General features: G+C 62.4%; 1 non-coding gene across 1 annotated transcript; it reads right to left on the reverse strand.

Moving 5' to 3' along the window:
* Nucleotides 1-16,389: 16,389 nt before the first annotated feature.
* On the reverse strand, nt 16,390-16,463 carry TRNAI-AAU. The gene has a single exon. It is a non-coding gene; the product is annotated as a tRNA-Ile (tRNA).
* Between the last annotated feature and the right edge of the window lie 428 nt (nt 16,464-16,891).

The raw sequence follows: 16,891 nt of genomic DNA on the forward strand, positions 1-16,891 counted from the left end.
TGTGGACAGAATCCGGCGTGGGGAGTTCGTGCTGTGGGTGCCTGCGCCGGAGTCACTTCGGGGCAGTGATTGCCAGTGAGCTGCATAGTGACCAAAGGGGTGTGAATGGGGTGTGGTGCCTGTCGGTGAGCATTTCCTGGTGATAAGGTGCCCCTCACTCCCGACCCACAGCCCCTGCTATCCCAGTCCTGACCTCCAGACCCACAGCTCTGCTGGTGCCCCTCACTCCTGACCCGCAGCCCCCGCTATCCCAATCCTGACCTCCAGACCCTCACCTCTGCCGGTGCCCCTCACTCCCGACCCGCAGCCCCTGCTATCCCAGTCCTGACCTGCAGACTCAGAGCTCTACTGGTGCCCCTCACTCCCGACCCGCAGCCCCCGCTATCCCAGTCCTGACCTGCAGATTCACAGCTCTGCTGGTGCCCCTCACTCCCGACCCACAGCCCCTACTATACCAGTCCAGACCTGCAGACTCACAGCTCTTCTGGTGCCCCTCACTCCCGACCCGCAGCCCCTGCTATCCAGTCCTGACCTCCAGACTCACAGCTCTCCTGGTGCCCCTCACTCCCGACCCGCAGGCCCTGCTATCCAGTCCTGACCTCCACACCCACAGCTCTGCTGGTGTGCCTCACTCCTGACCCGCAGCCCCCGCTACCCCAGTCCTGACCTCCAGACCCACAGCTCTGCTGGTGCTCCTCACTCCCGACCTGCAGCCCCTACTATACCAGTCCACACTTGCAGACCCACAGCTCCTCTGGTGCCCCTAACTCCCGACCCACAGCCCCTGCTATCCCAGTCCTGACCTGCAGACTCCAGCTCTGCCGGTGCCCATCACTCCTGACCCGCAGCCCCTGCTATCCCAGTCCTGACCTGCAGACTCACAGCTCTTCTGGTGCCCCTCACTCCCGACCCGCAGCCCCTGCTATCCAGTCCTGACCTCCAGACTCACAGCTCTGCCGGTGCCCCTCACTCCCGACCCGCAGCCCCTGCTATCCAGTCCTTACCTGCAGACTCACAGCTCTGCCGGTGCCCCTCACTCCCGACCAGCAGCCCCTGCTATCCCAGTCCTGACCTCCAGACCCTCACCTCTGCCGGTGCCCCTCATTCCCGACCCGCAGCCCCTGCTATCCCAGTACTGACCTGCAGACTCACAGCTCTGCCGGTGCCCCTCACTCCCGACCCGCAGCCCCTGCTATCCCAGTCCTGACCTGCAGATTCACAGCTCTGCTGGTGCCCCTCACTCCCGACCCGCAGCCCCTGCTATCCAGTCCTGACCTCCAGACCCACAGCTCTGCTGGTACCCCTCACTCCTGACCCGCAGCCCCTGCTATCCCAGTCCTGACCTGCAGACTCAGAGCTCTACCGGTGCCCCTCACTCCCGACCCGCAGCCCCCGCTATCCCAGTCCTGACCTGCAGATTCACAGCTCTGCTGGTGCCCCTCACTCCCGACCCGCAGCCCCCTGGTTTAACTCCAGCTCTACCATTGCTCCTCACGCCCGACCCGCAGCCCCTGCTATCCCAGTCCTGACCTGCAGACTCACAGCTCTGCCGGTGCCCCTCACTCCCGACCCACAGCCCCTGCTATCCAGTCCTGACCTCCAGACTCACAGCTCTCCTGGTGCCCCTCACTCCCAACCTGCAGCCCCTACTATACCAGTCCACACTTGCAGACCCACAGCTCTTCTGGTGCCCCTAACTCCCGACCCACAGCCCCTGCTATCCCAGTCCTGACCTGCAGACTCACAGCTCTGCCGGTGCCCCTCACTCCCGACCCGCAGCCCCTGCTATCCAGTCCTGACCTGCAGAATCACAGCTCTGCGGGTGCCCCTCACTCCCAACCCGCAGCCCCTGCTATCCCAATTCTGACCTCCAGACCCTCACCTCTGCCGGTGCCCCTCACTCCCGACCCGCAGCCCCTGCTATCCCAGTCCTGACCTCCAGACCCTCACCTCTGCCGGTGCCCCTCATTCCCGACCCGCAGCCCCTGCTATCCCAGTCCTGACCTGCAGACTCACAGCTCTGCTGGTGCCCCTCACTCCCGACCCGCAGCCCCTGCTATCCCAGTCCAGACCTGCAGACCCACACCTCTGCTGGTGCCCCTCACTCCCAACCCGCAGCCCCTGCTATCCAGTCCTGACCTCCAGACCCACAGCTCGGCTGGTACCCCTCACTCCTGACCCGCAGCCCCTGCTATCCCAGTCCTGACCTGCAGACTCAGAGCTCTACCGGTGCCCCTCACTCCCGACCCGCAGCCCCCGCTATCCCAGTCCTGACCTGCAGATTCACAGCTCTGCTGGTGCCCCTCACTCCCGACCCGCAGCCCCCTGGTTTAACTCCAGCTCTACCATTGCTCCTCACTCCCGACCCGCAGCCCCTGCTATCCCAGTCCTGACCTGCAGACTCACAGCTCTGCCGGTGACCCTCACTCCCGACCCACAGCCCCTGCTATCCAGTCCTGACCTCCAGACTCACAGCTCTCCTGGTGCCCCTCACTCCCGACCCGCAGGCCCGGCTATCCACTCCATCCCGACCCGCCCACCGCTCAGCGGGTGCCCCTCCCTCCCGACCCGCAGCCCCTGCTATCCCAGTCCTGACCTGCAGACTCACAGCTCTGCCGGTGCCCCTCACTCCCGACCCGCAGCCCCTGCTATCCCAGTCCTCACCTCCAGACCCACAGCTCTGCTGGTGCCCCTCAATCCTGACCCGCAGCCCCCTGGGCTCCCTCCAGCTCTGCCGGTGCCCCTCACTCCCGACCCGCAGCCCCTGCTATCCCAGTCCTGACCTGCAGACTCAGAGCTCTACCGGTGCCCCTAACTCCCGACCCACAGCCCCTGCTATCCCAGTCCTGACCTGCAGACTCACAGCTCTTCTGGTGCCCCTCACTCCCGACCCGCAGCCCCTGCTATCCAGTCCTGACCTGCAGACTCACAGCTCTGCCGGTGCCCCTCACTCCCGACCCGCAGCCCCTGCTATCCAGTCCTGACCTGCAGACTCACAGCTCTGCCGGTGCCCCTCACTCCCGACCCGCAGCCCCTGCTATCCCAGTCCTGACCTGCAGATTCACAGCTCTTCTGGTGCACCTCAGTCCCGACCCGCAGCCCCCTGGTTTCCCTCCAGCTCTACCATTGCTCCTCACTCCCGACCCGCAGCCCCTGCTATCCCAGTCCTGACCTGCAGACTCAGAGCTCTGCTGGTGCCCCTCACTCCCGACCCGCAGCCCCCTGGTTTAACTCCAGCTCTACCATTGCTCCTCACTCCTGACCCGCAGCCCCTGCTATCCCAGTCCTGACCTGCAGATTCACAGCTCTGCTGGTGCCCCTCACTCCCGACCCGCAGCCCCTGCCATCCCAGTCCTGACCTGCGGACTCAGTGCTCTACGGTGCCCCTCACTCCCGACCCGCAGCCCCGCTATCCCAGTCCTGACCTGCAGATTCACAGCTCTGCTGGTGCCCCTCACTCCCGACCCACAGCCCCTACTATACCAGTCCAGACCTCCAGACTCACAGCTCTCCTGGTGCCCCTCACTCCCGACCCGCAGGCCCTGCTATCCAGTCCTGACCTCCACACCCACAGCTCTGCGGGTGCCCCTCACTCCCGACCCGCAGCCCCCTGGTTTAACTCCAGCTCTACCATTGCTCCTCACTCCTGACCCGCAGCCCCTGCTATCCCAGTCCTGACCTGCAGATTCACAGCTCTGCTGGTGCCCCTCACTCCCGACCCGCAGCCCCTGCCATCCCAGTCCTGACCTGCAGACTCAGAGCTCTACCGGTGCCCCTCAGTCCCGACCCACAGCCCCTACTATACCAGTCCAGACCTCCAGACTCACAGCTCTCCTGGTGCCCCTCACTCCCGACCCGCAGGCCCTGCTATCCAGTCCTGACCTCCACACCCACAGCTCTGCGGGTGCCCCTCACTCCCGACCCGCAGCCCCCTGGTTTAACTCCAGATCTACCATTGCTCCTCACTCCTGACCCGCAGCCCCTGCTATCCCAGTCCTGACCTGCAGATTCACAGTTCTGCTGGTTCCCCTCACTCCCGACCCGCAGCCTCCTGGTTTAACTCCAGCTCTACCATTGCTCCTCACTCCCGACCCGCAGCCCCTGCTATCCCAGTCCTGACCTGCAGACTCACAGCTCTGCCGGTGCCCCTCACTCCCGACCCACAGCCCATGCTATCCAGTCCTGACCTCCAGACTCACAGCTCTCCTGGTGCCCCTCACTCCCGACCCGCAGGCCCGGCTATCCAGTCCTGACCTCCACACCCACAGCTCTGCGGGTGCCCCTCACTCCCGACCCGCAGCCCCTGCTATCCCAGTCCTGACCTGCAGACTCACAGCTCTGCCGGTGCCCCTCACTCCCGACCCGCAGCCCCTGCTATCCCAGTCCTGACCTCCAGACCCACAGCTCTGCTGTTGCCCCTCACTCCTGACCCGCAGCCCCCTGGGCTCCCTCCAGCTCTGCCGGTGCCCCTCACTCCCGACCCGCAGCCCCTGCTATCCCAGTCCTGACCTGCAGACTCAGAGCTCTACCGGTGCCCCTAACTCCCGACCCACAGCCCCTGCTATCCCAGTCCTGACCTGCAGACTCACAGCTCTTCTGGTGCCCCTCACTCCTGACCCGCAGCCCCTGCTATCCAGTCCTGACCTGCAGACTCACAGCTCTGCCGGTGCCCCTCACTCCCAACCCGCAGCCCCTGCTATCCAGTCCTGACCTGCAGACTCACAGCTCTGCCGGTGCCCCTCACTCCCGACCCGCAGCCCCTGCTATCCCAGTCCTGACCTGCAGATTCACATCTCTTCTGGTGCACCTCAGTCCCGACCCGCAGCCCCAAGGTTTCCATCCAGCTCGACCATTGATACTCACACACGACCCCCATCCCCAGCTATCCCAGACCTGACCTGCAGACTCACAGCTCAGCTTGTGCCCCTCACTCCCGACCCGCAGCCCCCTGGTTTAACTCCAGCTCTACCATTGCTCCTAACTCCTGACCCGCAGCCCCTGCTATCCCAGTCCTGACCTGCAGATTCACAGCTCTGCTGGTGCCCCTCACTCCCGACCCGCAGCCCCTGCCATCCCAGTCCTGACCTGCAGACTCAGAGCTCTACCGGTGCCCCTCACTCCCGACCCGCAGCCCCCGCTATCCCAGTCCTGACCTGCAGATTCACAGCTCTGCTGGTGCCCCTCACTCCCGACCCACAGCCCCTACTATACCAGTCCAGACCTCCAGACTCACAGCTCTCCTGGTGCCCCTCACTCCCGACCCGCAGGCCCTGCTATCCAGTCCTGACCTCCACACCCACAGCTCTGCGGGTGCCCCTCACTCCCGACCCGCAGCCCCCTGGTTTAACTCCAGCTCTACCATTGCTCCTCACTCCTGACCCGCAGCCCCTGCTATCCCAGTCCTGACCTGCAGATTCACAGCTCTGCTGGTGCCCCTCACTCCCGACCCGCAGCCTCCTGGTTTAACTCCAGCTCTACCATTGCTCCTCACTCCCGACCCGCAGCCCCTGCTATCCCAGTCCTGACCTGCAGACTCACAGCTCTGCCGGTGCCCCTCACTCCCGACCCGCAGCCCCCGCTATCCCAGTCCTGACCTGCAGATTCACAGCTCTGCTGGTGCCCCTCACTCCCGACCCACAGCCCCTACTATACCAGTCCAGACCTCCAGACTCACAGCTCTCCTGGTGCCCCTCACTCCCGACCCGCAGGCCCTGCTATCCAGTCCTGACCTCCACACCCACAGCTCTGCGGGTGCCCCTCACTCCCGACCCGCAGCCCCTGCTATCCCAGTCCTGACCTGCAGACTCACAGCTCTGCCGGTGCCCCTCACTCCCGACCCACAGCTCCTGCTATCCAGTCCTGACCTCCACACCCACAGCTCTGCGGTGCCCCTCCCTCCCGACCCGCAGCCCCCTGGTTTAACTCCAGCTCTACCATTGCTCCTCACTCCTTACCCGCAGCCTCTGCTATCCCAGTCCTGACCTGCAGATTCACAGCTCTGCTGGTGCCCCTCACTCCCGACCCGCAGCCTCCTGGTTTAACTCCAGCTCTACCATTGCTCCTCACTCCCGACCCGCAGCCCCTGCTATCCCAGTCCTGACCTGCAGACTCACAGCTCTGCCGGTGCCCCTCACTCCCGACCCGCAGCCCCCGCTATCCCAGTCCTGACCTGCAGATTCACAGCTCTGCTGGTGCCCCTCACTCCCGACCCACAGCCCCTACTATACCAGTCCAGACCTCCAGACTCACAGCTCTCCTGGTGCCCCTCACTCCCGACCCGCAGGCCCTGCTATCCAGTCCTGACCTCCACACCCACAGCTCTGCGGGTGCCCCTCACTCCCGACCCGCAGACCCTGCTATCCCAGTCCTGACCTGCAGACTCACAGCTCTGCCGGTGCCCCTCACTCCCGACCCACAGCTCCTGCTATCCAGTCCTGACCTCCACACCCACAGCTCTGCGGGTGCCCCTCACTCCCGACCCGCAGCCCCCTGGTTTAACTCCAGCTCTACCATTGCTCCTCACTCCTGACCCGCAGCCTCTGCTATCCCAGTCCTGACCTGCAGATTCACAGCTCTGCTGGTGCCCCTCACTCCCGACCCGCAGCCTCCTGGTTTAACTCCAGCTCTACCATTGCTCCTCACTCCCGACCCGCAGCCCCTGCTATCCCAGTCCTGACCTGCAGACTCACAGCTCTGCCGGTGCCCCTCACTCCCGACCCGCAGCCCCCGCTATCCCAGTCCTGACCTGCAGATTCACAGCTCTGCTGGTGCCCCTCACTCCCGACCCACAGCCCCTACTATACCAGTCCAGACCTCCAGACTCACAGCTCTCCTGGTGCCCCTCACTCCCGACCCGCAGGCCCTGCTATCCAGTCCTGACCTCCACACCCACAGCTCTGCGGGTGCCCCTCACTCCCGACCCGCAGCCCCTGCTATCCCAGTCCTGACCTGCAGACTCACAGCTCTCCTGGTGCCCCTCACTCCCGACCCGCAGGCCCTGCTATCCAGTCCTGACCTCCACACCCACAGCTCTGCGGGTGCCCCTCACTCCCGACCCGCAGCCCCTGCTATCCCAGTCCTGACCTGCAGACTCACAGCTCTGCTGGTGCCCCTCACTCCTGACCCGCAGCCCCCTGGGCTCCCTCCAGCTCTGCCGGTGCCCCTCACTCCCGACCTGCAGCCCCTGCTATCCCAGTCCTGACCTGCAGACTCAGATCTCTACCGGTGCCCCTAACTCCCAACCCACAGCCCCTGCTATCCCAGTCCTGACCTGCAGACTCCAGCTCTGCCGGTGCCCATCACTCCTGACCCGCAGCCCCTGCTATCCCAGTCCTGACCTGCAGACTCACAGCTCTTCTGGTGCCCCTCACTCCCGACCCGCAGCCCCTGCTATCCAGTCCTGACCTGCAGTCTCACAGCTCTGCCGGTGCCCCTCACTCCCGACCCGCAGCCCCTGCTATCCCAGTCCTGACCTGCAGATTCACAGCTCTTCTGGCGCACCTCAGTCCCGACCTGCAGCCCCCTGGTTTCCCTCCAGCTCTACCATTGCTCCTCACTCCCGACCCGCAGCCCTTGCTATCCAGTCCTGATCTGCAGACTCACAGCTCTGCCGGTGCCCCTCACTCCCGACCCGCAGCCCCTGCTATTCCAGTCCTGACCTGCAGATTCACAGCTCTTCTGGTGCACCTCAGTCCCGACCCGCAGCCCCCTGGTTTCCCTCCAGCTCTACCATTGCTCCTCACTCCCGACCCGCAGCCCCTGCTATCCCAGTCCTGACCTGCAGAACCACAGCTCTGCCGGTACCCCTCACTCCTGACCTGCAGCCCCCTGCGCTCCCTCCAGCTCTGCTGGTGCCCCTCACTCCTGACCCGCAGCCCCTGCCATCCCAGTCCTGACCTGCGGACTCAGAGCTCTACCGGTGCCCCTCACTCCCGACCCGCAGCCCCCGCTATCCCAGTCCTGACCTGCAGATTCACAGCTCTGCTGGTGCCCCTCACTCCCGACCCACAGCCCCTACTATACCAGTCCAGACCTCCAGACTCACAGCTCTCCTGGTGCCCCTCACTCCCGACCCGCAGGCCCTGCTATCCAGTCCTGACCTCCACACCCACAGCTCTGCGGGTGCCCCTCACTCCCGACCCGCAGCCCCTGCTATCCCAGTCCTGATCTCCAGACCCACAGCTCTGCGGGTGCCCCTCACTCCCGACCCGCAGCCCCTGCTATCCAGTCCTGACCTGCAGACTCACAGCTCTGCCGGTGCCCCTCACTCCCGACCCGCAGCCCCTGCTATCCCAGTCCTGACCTCCAGACCCACAGCTCTGCTGGTGCCCCTCACTCCTGACCCGCAGCCCCCTGGGCTCCCTCCAGCTCTGCCGGTGCCCCTCACTCCTGACCCGCAGCCCCTGCTATCCCAGTCCTGACCTCCAGACCCAGAGCTCTGCTGGTGCCCCTCACTCCCGACCCGCAGCCTCTGATATCCCAGTCCTGACCTGCAGAATCACAGCCCTGCTGGTGCCCATCAATACTCCCGACCAGCAGCCCCTGTTATCCCAGTCCTGACCTCAAGACTCTGCTAATGTCCCTCACTCCCGACCCGCAGCCCCTGCTATCCCAGTCCTGACCTGCTGTGATGGAGTAGGGGCTGTCTGTGTGGGGGTTGGGAGAGCCAGGGAGGATTTTAGGTGAGGGACAGGTATTCAGCCTGTACCATGAGCTAGGCGGGGGGAGGGGAGGTCAGCACCTTTGCCCGGGGAGCTAGACAAAGCCAGGGAGCCGGCTGAAGGGGGTTGGGTCAGTATCGGTTTGGGGCTTGGGGGGGGAGAGTTCAGGGAATCCTATGCTGGGATCCCTGCACCCTGAACCCCAGAAGGACTCGATTGAGTGGTCCTGGTTGTGCTGTAGCCTGTATTCCTGTTGTCCAATAAACCTTCTGTTTTACTGGCTGGCTGACAGTCACTGTGAGTCCCAGGAAGAGGGGTGCAGGGCCGGTCTCCCCCACACTCCGTGACAACTGGTGGCAGCGGCGGGACCTACTGCACCCCGTGGACGGCGCTTCCTGCAGTTAGTGACTGGGGAGCAGCAAAACGAAGGGGGAACTGACGGGGACCAGGTGGGCTGAAGAGACAGAAAGAGACAGTTTCAGGAGGCGATTAACCCTGGGAGTGTGTGACCAGAGAGAAGGACTTTGCAGTAACAGGGTCCCCCGGGGGATTGCAGGAGCAGTCCCAGGGGCGGAGGAGTCTGCAGCTCGATCCTGGCAGAGAGGTGGTGACCTGAAGAAGGGCTGGTGCACGAGGGGTCTCCCTGGAACCGGTGGGAAGCTGAGAGCACAGGCCGGCGAGTGGCCAGCAGGAAGATGTATGCTAAGCACCTTAAGAGCGACCTGGTGGAGCTGTGCAGGCAGAGGGGGCTGTGCATTGGGAGGTCCACCAAAGACCAGCTAATTGCCCAGCTGGAGGAGACGGATCGCTTGGGTGAACCGAGCCCTGTCCCAGAGGGAAGCCACCCAGCGGACACATTATGGGCCCCGGGGCCTGACATGGCTGGGAGGGGCCAGACTGCTGCTGAGGACACCCCGAGACCCTGCCCACCTATACCTAGGGGAGGGGTTGGGAGAAGCCCAGTGAATACCGAGGGCTCAGCGGCCAGCAGGGGATCGTCCCAGCGGAGCTCCCCGTCCCTCGAACAGATGTGGCTGGAATATGACAGGGAGGCGCCCGAGTTAAGGAGGCAAGAACTGAAGGAGCGGGAGAACCAGCGTAAACACGAGGAGAACCAGCGCCAGCGTGAGCTGGCACTGGCCCAGCTGAGAAGCAGCGGGGCCCCGGCTGCGGTGAGTGAGGGGGGACCCAAGCCTACAAAGAGCTTTGATAAGAGCTTCCTGGCCCGGCGTAAGGAGGGGGAGGAGATAGATACCTTCCTGACGGCCTTTGAGAATGCCTGCGAGCTGCACCGGGTTGACCCTGCAGACAGGATCCCGTTTCTCACCCCCTTACTGGACTCCACCGCCGTGGAGGTGTACAGCCGAATGAAAGGGGTGGAGGCAGGGGACTACGAACTGTTCAAACAGGCCCTGCTCCGTGAGTTTGGGCTGACTCCTGAGATGTACCGGAAGAGGTTCCGGAGTCAACATAAAACCCGTGAGGTCACATACCTACAACTGGTCAACCGGGCGCAGGGGTATGCCCGCAAGTGGACAGCCGGGGCCCAAACTAAAGAGGACCTGCTTGACCTATTCATACTGGAGCACCTGTATGAGCAGTGCCCATCCGACCTGAGGCTGTGGTTGATGGACCAGAAGCCGGAGAACCCGCAGCACGCAGGCCAGCTGGCCGACCAATTTGTGGACAGTCGGGCAGGGGATAACAGGGAGGAGTCTCGAAGGAGCAGGCCTGCCTCAACGCAGAGAGAAAGTCACCATGGGACCTCCCAGCGGGGCCCTATGGAGAACCCCCACCAAAGGGGAACATCCAGCGTCAGGTCCATCCGACCCACTCGAGGGGACTCACGAGACATGGGCTGCTATCACTGTGGCCAATGAGGCCACATACGGGCCCAGTGCCCCAAGCTCAGGGACAGACCGAGCAGACCCAACCCACAGAGGGTTGACTGGGTAAAGATCCAATCAGATGAGGGGCAACATTTCCAGGAAAGGGGGGCTGGCCGCGTACCACCTGCGAAGGAGGGAGGAGGGCCCCAGGTCTGCTCCTCTGGGGGGCTGGATGCTCCAGACTCCGGGTTTTTGGTTTACAGGGTGGGCACGGGGCTGCCCCTCCGGAAAGAGTGCCTTGTTCCCCTGGAGGTGGATGGGAGGATGGGTACTGGGACACGGGCGCAGAGGTGACGCTGGCCCGGCCCGAGGTGGTGGCCCCAGATCGGATGGTGCCCGACACCTACCTGACCGTGAGGGGTGTGAGTGGGACCCCATTCAAGGTGCCCGTGGTGAGGGTGCACCTGAAGTGGGGGGCCAAGGAGGGCCCCAAGGACGTGAGGGTACACCCACATTTGCCCACGGAGGTGTTAATGGGGGGGACCTCGAGGACTGGCCAAGCAACGCCCGGGGTGCCCTGGTCGTGACCCGTAGTCAGAGTCGGTGTAGGGCACTGCGCCCTGACAACGGGGAAGGTACTCTGCCCGAGGTGCCGGACCCTAACCTGGTGGGGAGGGAACACTCAGGGACACGACCCAGAGAGGCTGCTACCTCAGTCCCAGCTGGTGAGAGAGAGCAGGTCCCCATCCCTGTCCCAGCTGCCGAGTTCCAGGCTGAGTTGCAGAAAGACCCCTCCTTGCAGAAGCTCAGGGACCGGGCTAACCTCAGTGCGGTACAGACCATGAGGAGAGGTTGCAAGGAGACGTTCCTGTGGGAGAAGGGGTTCCTGTACCGAGAATGGGCTCCCCCCAGGGAAGTAGAGTCATGGGGGAACAGGAGGCAGCTGGTGGTTCCCCAGAAGTTTTGCCACAAGCTCCTGTACCTGGCCCATGACATCCCCCTCGCAGGGCACCAGGGAATCCGGCGCACCAGGCAGAGGCTGCTACAGAACGTTTACTGGCCTGGGGTCTTTACCCACGTCCGACAGTACTGCCAATCCTGTGACCCCTGCCAGCGGGTGGGGAAGGCCCAGGACAAGGGGAAAGCAGCATTGAGGCCTTTGCCCATCATAGAAGAACCTTTCCAGAAGGTGGCCATGGACATAGTGGGACCTCTCAGCAAGGCGACCCGGTCGGGGAAGAAATACATCCTGGTGGTGGTAGATTTCGCCACTCGCTACCCTGAGGCGGTGGCCTTGTCCTCTATCGAAGCAGACACCGTGGCAGATGCACTGCTGACCATTTTCAGCCGGGTGGGGTTCCCCAAGGAAGTCTTAACGGACCAGGGGTCCAACTTCATGTCGAGCCTGCTCCAGTCCCTGTGGGAGAAATGTGGGGTCCGGCACAACTGGGCCTCAGCGTATCACCCCCAGACCAACGGGCTGGTGGAGAGGTTAAACGGGACGCTAAAGATGATGCTAAAAACATTTAGGAACCAGCACCCACAGGACTGGGACAAGTACTTACCTCACCTGCTGTTCGCGTACAGGGAGGTACCCCAGGAATCTACCGGGTTCTCGCCTTTTGAACTGTTATATGGGAGGCGGGTAAGGGGGCCCCTGGACCTGATGAGAGACGAATGGGAGGGGAAGGCTGCCCGATGGCGAGTCAGTGGTGGAGTATGTCCTGACCTTCCGTGAAAGACTTGCCAAGCTCATGGGCCTGGCCAGGGAGAATCTGGCCCGAGCCCAGAGGAAGCAGAAGGTCTGGTACGACCGCACGGCGCAGGCCCGCGCCTTCGCCACCGGGGGTCAAGTGATGGTTCTCATCCCCGTGAGGAAAAACAAACTCCAGGCTGCCTGGGAAGGGCCCTTCAAGGTTATCAAGCAACTAAATGAGGTAAACTATGTGGTGGAGCTGTCTAACTGGGCTCATCACCGCCGGGTGTACCATGTGAATATGATGAAGCCATACTATGACAGGGGGAATGTGGTGTTGGCCATGTGTGGACATTGGGAGGAGCCGGGAGATGACCCTTTAGTGGATCTATTCCCGGGGACAAAGGCTGGTTCCCCCCTGGAGGCGATTCCCCTCTCTGATCAGCTGACCCTGGCCCAGCAGGCTGAGATCAGAGGGGTGCTGCATCTGTACCGACAGCTGTTTTCCAACCAGCCCGGGCGCACTAATTTGACTGTCCACCAGGTGGAGACCGGGTCACACACACCCCCCCATACGATGCTCCCCTTTTCGGGTCACAGGAAAAACTGCCCAGGACCTAGAAAGAGAGGTCAGGGACATGCTGGCTTTGGGGGTGATCCAGCCATCTTCCAGCCCTTGGGCCTCGCCGCTGGTCCTGGTCCCCAAAAGGGATAGGTCGATCCGGTTCTGTGTGGACTATCGAAAGCTCAATGCCATCACTGTATCTGATGCCAACCCCATGCCCAGGCCTGACGAGCTCCTAGACAAGCTGGGAGGCGCTCGGTACCTCACCACCATGGATCTTACAAAGGGCTACTGGCAAGTGCCGCTGGACACAGATGTCAGGCTGAAATTGGCCTTTATCACCGCTCTGGGGCTCTATGAGTTTCTGACCCTGCCCTTCGGCCTCAAGGGAGCGCCGGCCACCTTCCAGCGTCTGGTGGATCAGCAACTGAGGGGGATGGAGAGTTTTGCCGTGGCATATATTGACGACATCTGCGTCTTCAGCCAGACCTGGGAGAACCACATGTCCCAGGTTAGACGAGTGCTGGACCGACTCCGAGAGGCTGGGTTAACCGTAAAGGCTGAGAAGTGCAAGGTGGGGATGGCTGAAGTATCTTACCTGGGCCATCGGGTAGGGAGCAGCTGCCTAAAGCCAGAACCAGCCAAGGTGGAGGTGATCAGAGACTGGCCTGCTCCCCAAACCAAAAAGCAGGTCCAGGCCTTTACTGGGATGGCGGGATACTATCGAAGGTTCATGCCCCACTTTAGCACCAGAGCCACTCCCATCACTGAGCCGCTTCCCATCATCTTGCACTTTTAAACTGTGCAAGAAGGGGAAGCCAGACAAGGAGGTCTGGACCGAGCAGTGCCAGCAGGCTCTCCGGGCGCTGAAGGAGGCTCTGGTTAGTGGCCCAGTTCTGGCAAATTCAGACTTTGACAAGCCCTTTATGGTGTTCACTGACGCCTCAGACACGGGGCTGGGGGTGGTGTTGATGTAGGAGGATGAAAAAGGGGAGAGACACCCCATCGTGTAACTGAGCAAGAAGTTGCTACCCCGGGAGCAGAACTACGCGGCCATCGAAAAGGAATGCCTGGCCATGGTGTGGGCCCTTAAGAAACTGGAGCCATATCTCTTTGGGCACCACTTCACCGTGTACACCGACCACTCTGCCCTGACCTGGCTGCACCAGCTGAAAGGAGCCAACGCCAAGCTCCTGAGGTGGAGCCTGCTCCTGCAGGACTACGACATGGACGTGGTCCACGTGAAGGGAAGTGCCAACCTGATAGCAGACGCGCTGTCCCGGAGAGGGGGCCCTGAACTTCCCCGGGTCACTGGACAGAGTGACCCCGCTCAGTTCAGTCTCGAAAGGGGGAGAGATGTGATGGAGTAGGGGCTGTCTGTGTGGGGGTTGGGGGAGCCGGGGAGGACGTTAGGTGAGGGACAGGTATTCAGCCTGTAACCTGAGCTAGGCAGGGGGGAGGGGAGGTCAACATCTCTGCCAGGGGAGCTAGACAAAGGAGAGAGCCGAGTGGAGAGGGGGAGTCAGTTTCGATTTAGGGCTGGGTGAGGGGAGTTCAGAGAATCCTAGGCTGGGATCCAAGCACCCTGAACCACAGAAGGGCCAGATTGAGAGGTCCTGGCTCTGCCCACAAGCTCTGCTGTAGCCTGTGTTCCTGTGTCCAATAAACCTTCTGTTTTACTGGATGGCTGAAAATCACTGTGAGTCCCAGGAAGAGGGGTGCAGAGTTGGACTCCCCCGCACTCCAAGAGGCAGCGGGGATCAATGCCCGCGTCCTCCAGCGCCAAGGAAGCCGCGGGACCTCTCCTGGCTTTGCTTGGGTTAGAGGAAAGTGGTGAAGATAAGAACGGCCCTCCTGGGTGAGACCGATGGTCCATCTAGGCCACTATCACGTCTTCTGACAGTAACCGATGCCAGGCGCTTCAGAGGCAATGGCCAGAGCAGGCAATCGTCAAGTGATCTATCCCTGCGTTGACTTCTGAAGTTTGGTGCTTGTTTCAGGGGCTAACTCTCAGCCCAGACACACTCCAGGGAGGGAGCGTTGGTGTTTGTGCCGAGGAGCGTGGCTGGGACTCGGACCCCCTTCCCCAGCTCTGGGTAGCGCCCCCCCTCCCCATTTCAGGCTGTGTTCTGCTTAAGGCCACAGAGCCCTTGCCTTTTTTTGCCCGGTGCCTGAGAGTCAGGCCAGCAGCGGGGAATTAGCTCAAGCGGCAGAGCGCTCGCTTTGCACGCGAGAGGTAGTGTGGGACGCTGCCTGCATTCTCCGAGCCTGTCGACTAAGGGCTCCTGATGAGCGTGGTGGACGGGAGAGCCGGCCATCTGACTTTTGGCCTTGCTGCCCGTAGCGGTCAGGCCGAAAAATCCAAAGCCACCCTCCCCAAGCCCACAGCCACCCAGGGGCTCGTCTGCACCATCTTGCCTCCACGAGTGCCGCACTCTGACCAGCTGAACCAGGCAAGCCACGGGAAGCTTCTCAAGGTCTTTCCCTGGTGTGGGCTTGGATGCGAAAAGCACCTGGCCGTTCATCAGCTGTTGCAAGAAGTGTGCAGAGTAGGAGTAGCGATGGGGCTGTAGCTTTCCACAGCATCTCAATTTGGGCAGCTTTCCATTCCCCTTTTCTGTGTAATGTCCCTCCTACGGGTTTCACTTGCGGAGCTGTACGACTCTGGCAGGGTGGCCATTTAGAAATCTTTTCCTTGCTTTTCTTTTCGCCTGGCCCCAGCGTTAGGACCGTTTGGGTGTTTCAGTGTGTGTGTTTTCCCATTTGGAGGCATTTGGAAGTTTGGAAGGGGAGCCGAAAGAGGAGTCTTTTTCACAAGCAAGTTGGCTTTCTGCACAGGTAGAGCCCTTGGCCGTAAAGCTTAGCTCCGTCAGTGCGTCTGCATGGGGTTCCTCCAGTGCCTCAAGAGCCTGTGCTAAACTCTCGGTGTGGGGCGTTTGGCTTGCGCCAGTCAGAGTGCGGTGCCTGCGTCTTCCCAGGGCCGGCTCCCGTGAGGCGCGCATAACTTGGGAGGAAAGGGGTAGAAGAGAAAGCAAGTGAAGCTGAATTCGAGTGGTGGTGCCCCTGGGCAGAGTGGTCCTCCTGCTCCTTCCTGTCGCAGGGGTGGGCTCGAGTGTGGGCTTGGGGGGTCTGGTTGTGGGCGGTGGGAGGATGGTGTCCAGGGAAGTCCCAAAGGTCACCCTGCGCCAGCGGAGTGTGAAGCCTCTCCCCTAGGTTGGGGTGCCGAGGATTAAGCCTTCCTCTGTGGCTTGGGCTGGGGAGCGTGATCCGGCGTCGGGTACATTTGGGTGGAGCTGGCGGCCGGCAAGAATTCGGGCCATCAGGTCAACCCTCTGTGGACAATGGGGGTGAGCCGGCAGGCCTGCGATTTTGGCTTCGCGGGCGGGCAGCTCAAGCCTGGCCTCCTATGAGCCTGGAAGGCAGCCGGCCGGGCTCACTCGTCTCCTCCCCGGGCCCAAGTTCCTTTCAGGCAGCAGGTGGAGCGAGGAGCCCAGGGAGGGGAGACCAAGGAGGTGTCCGGAGCCTCGTCCTGCCCGGCGCCCAGCAGGGCTCTTGCCCGCTCCCGGCCCACCTGGTTTTGGCCTCTGCCACCCCTAGCAGTCAGCCAAAAGAGCAGAAATCACCGTCATCCTCCCGCAGTGGCCAGTATGGGGCTTGAACCCATGACCGTGGCGTTATTAGCACCACACTCTAACCAACTGAGCTAGCCGGCCTACGGGAAACCCTGCCTTGCCTCACCCTTTTAGAAGGAGTCACCGGCTGGTGTGGGGAACGATGTGGCCTCCGTTATCGAATGGATGGATCAAGACATGGCCTGTCAAGGTAGGGGAATTAGCTCAAGTGGTAGAGCGCTCGCTTCGCATGCGAGAGGCAGCAGGATCAATGTCCGCATTCTCCAACGGCGAGGCAGCCGCGGGACCTTCTCTTGCCCTTCTTTTAGAAGCCATGGACAGTCAGCCAGCTCAGTTCCTCCAGTGGCCTCCATCCCTCTCCCCGCTTGGCCTCCCAAAAAGCCAGCCCTTGCGGAGCAGAAAGCTCTTCCTCCCCGGCCCTTCTCCCCCTTGCGCTGACTGGGAGGCTGGAGACAGCTGGGGGAAGTTAGCTCAAATGGAAGAGCATGGGAGAAGTAGTCAGACCCATA

The sequence above is a fragment of the Mauremys reevesii genome, linkage group 12 (assembly GCF_016161935.1).
Source record: "Mauremys reevesii isolate NIE-2019 linkage group 12, ASM1616193v1, whole genome shotgun sequence".
Lineage (NCBI taxonomy): Eukaryota > Metazoa > Chordata > Testudines > Geoemydidae > Mauremys > Mauremys reevesii.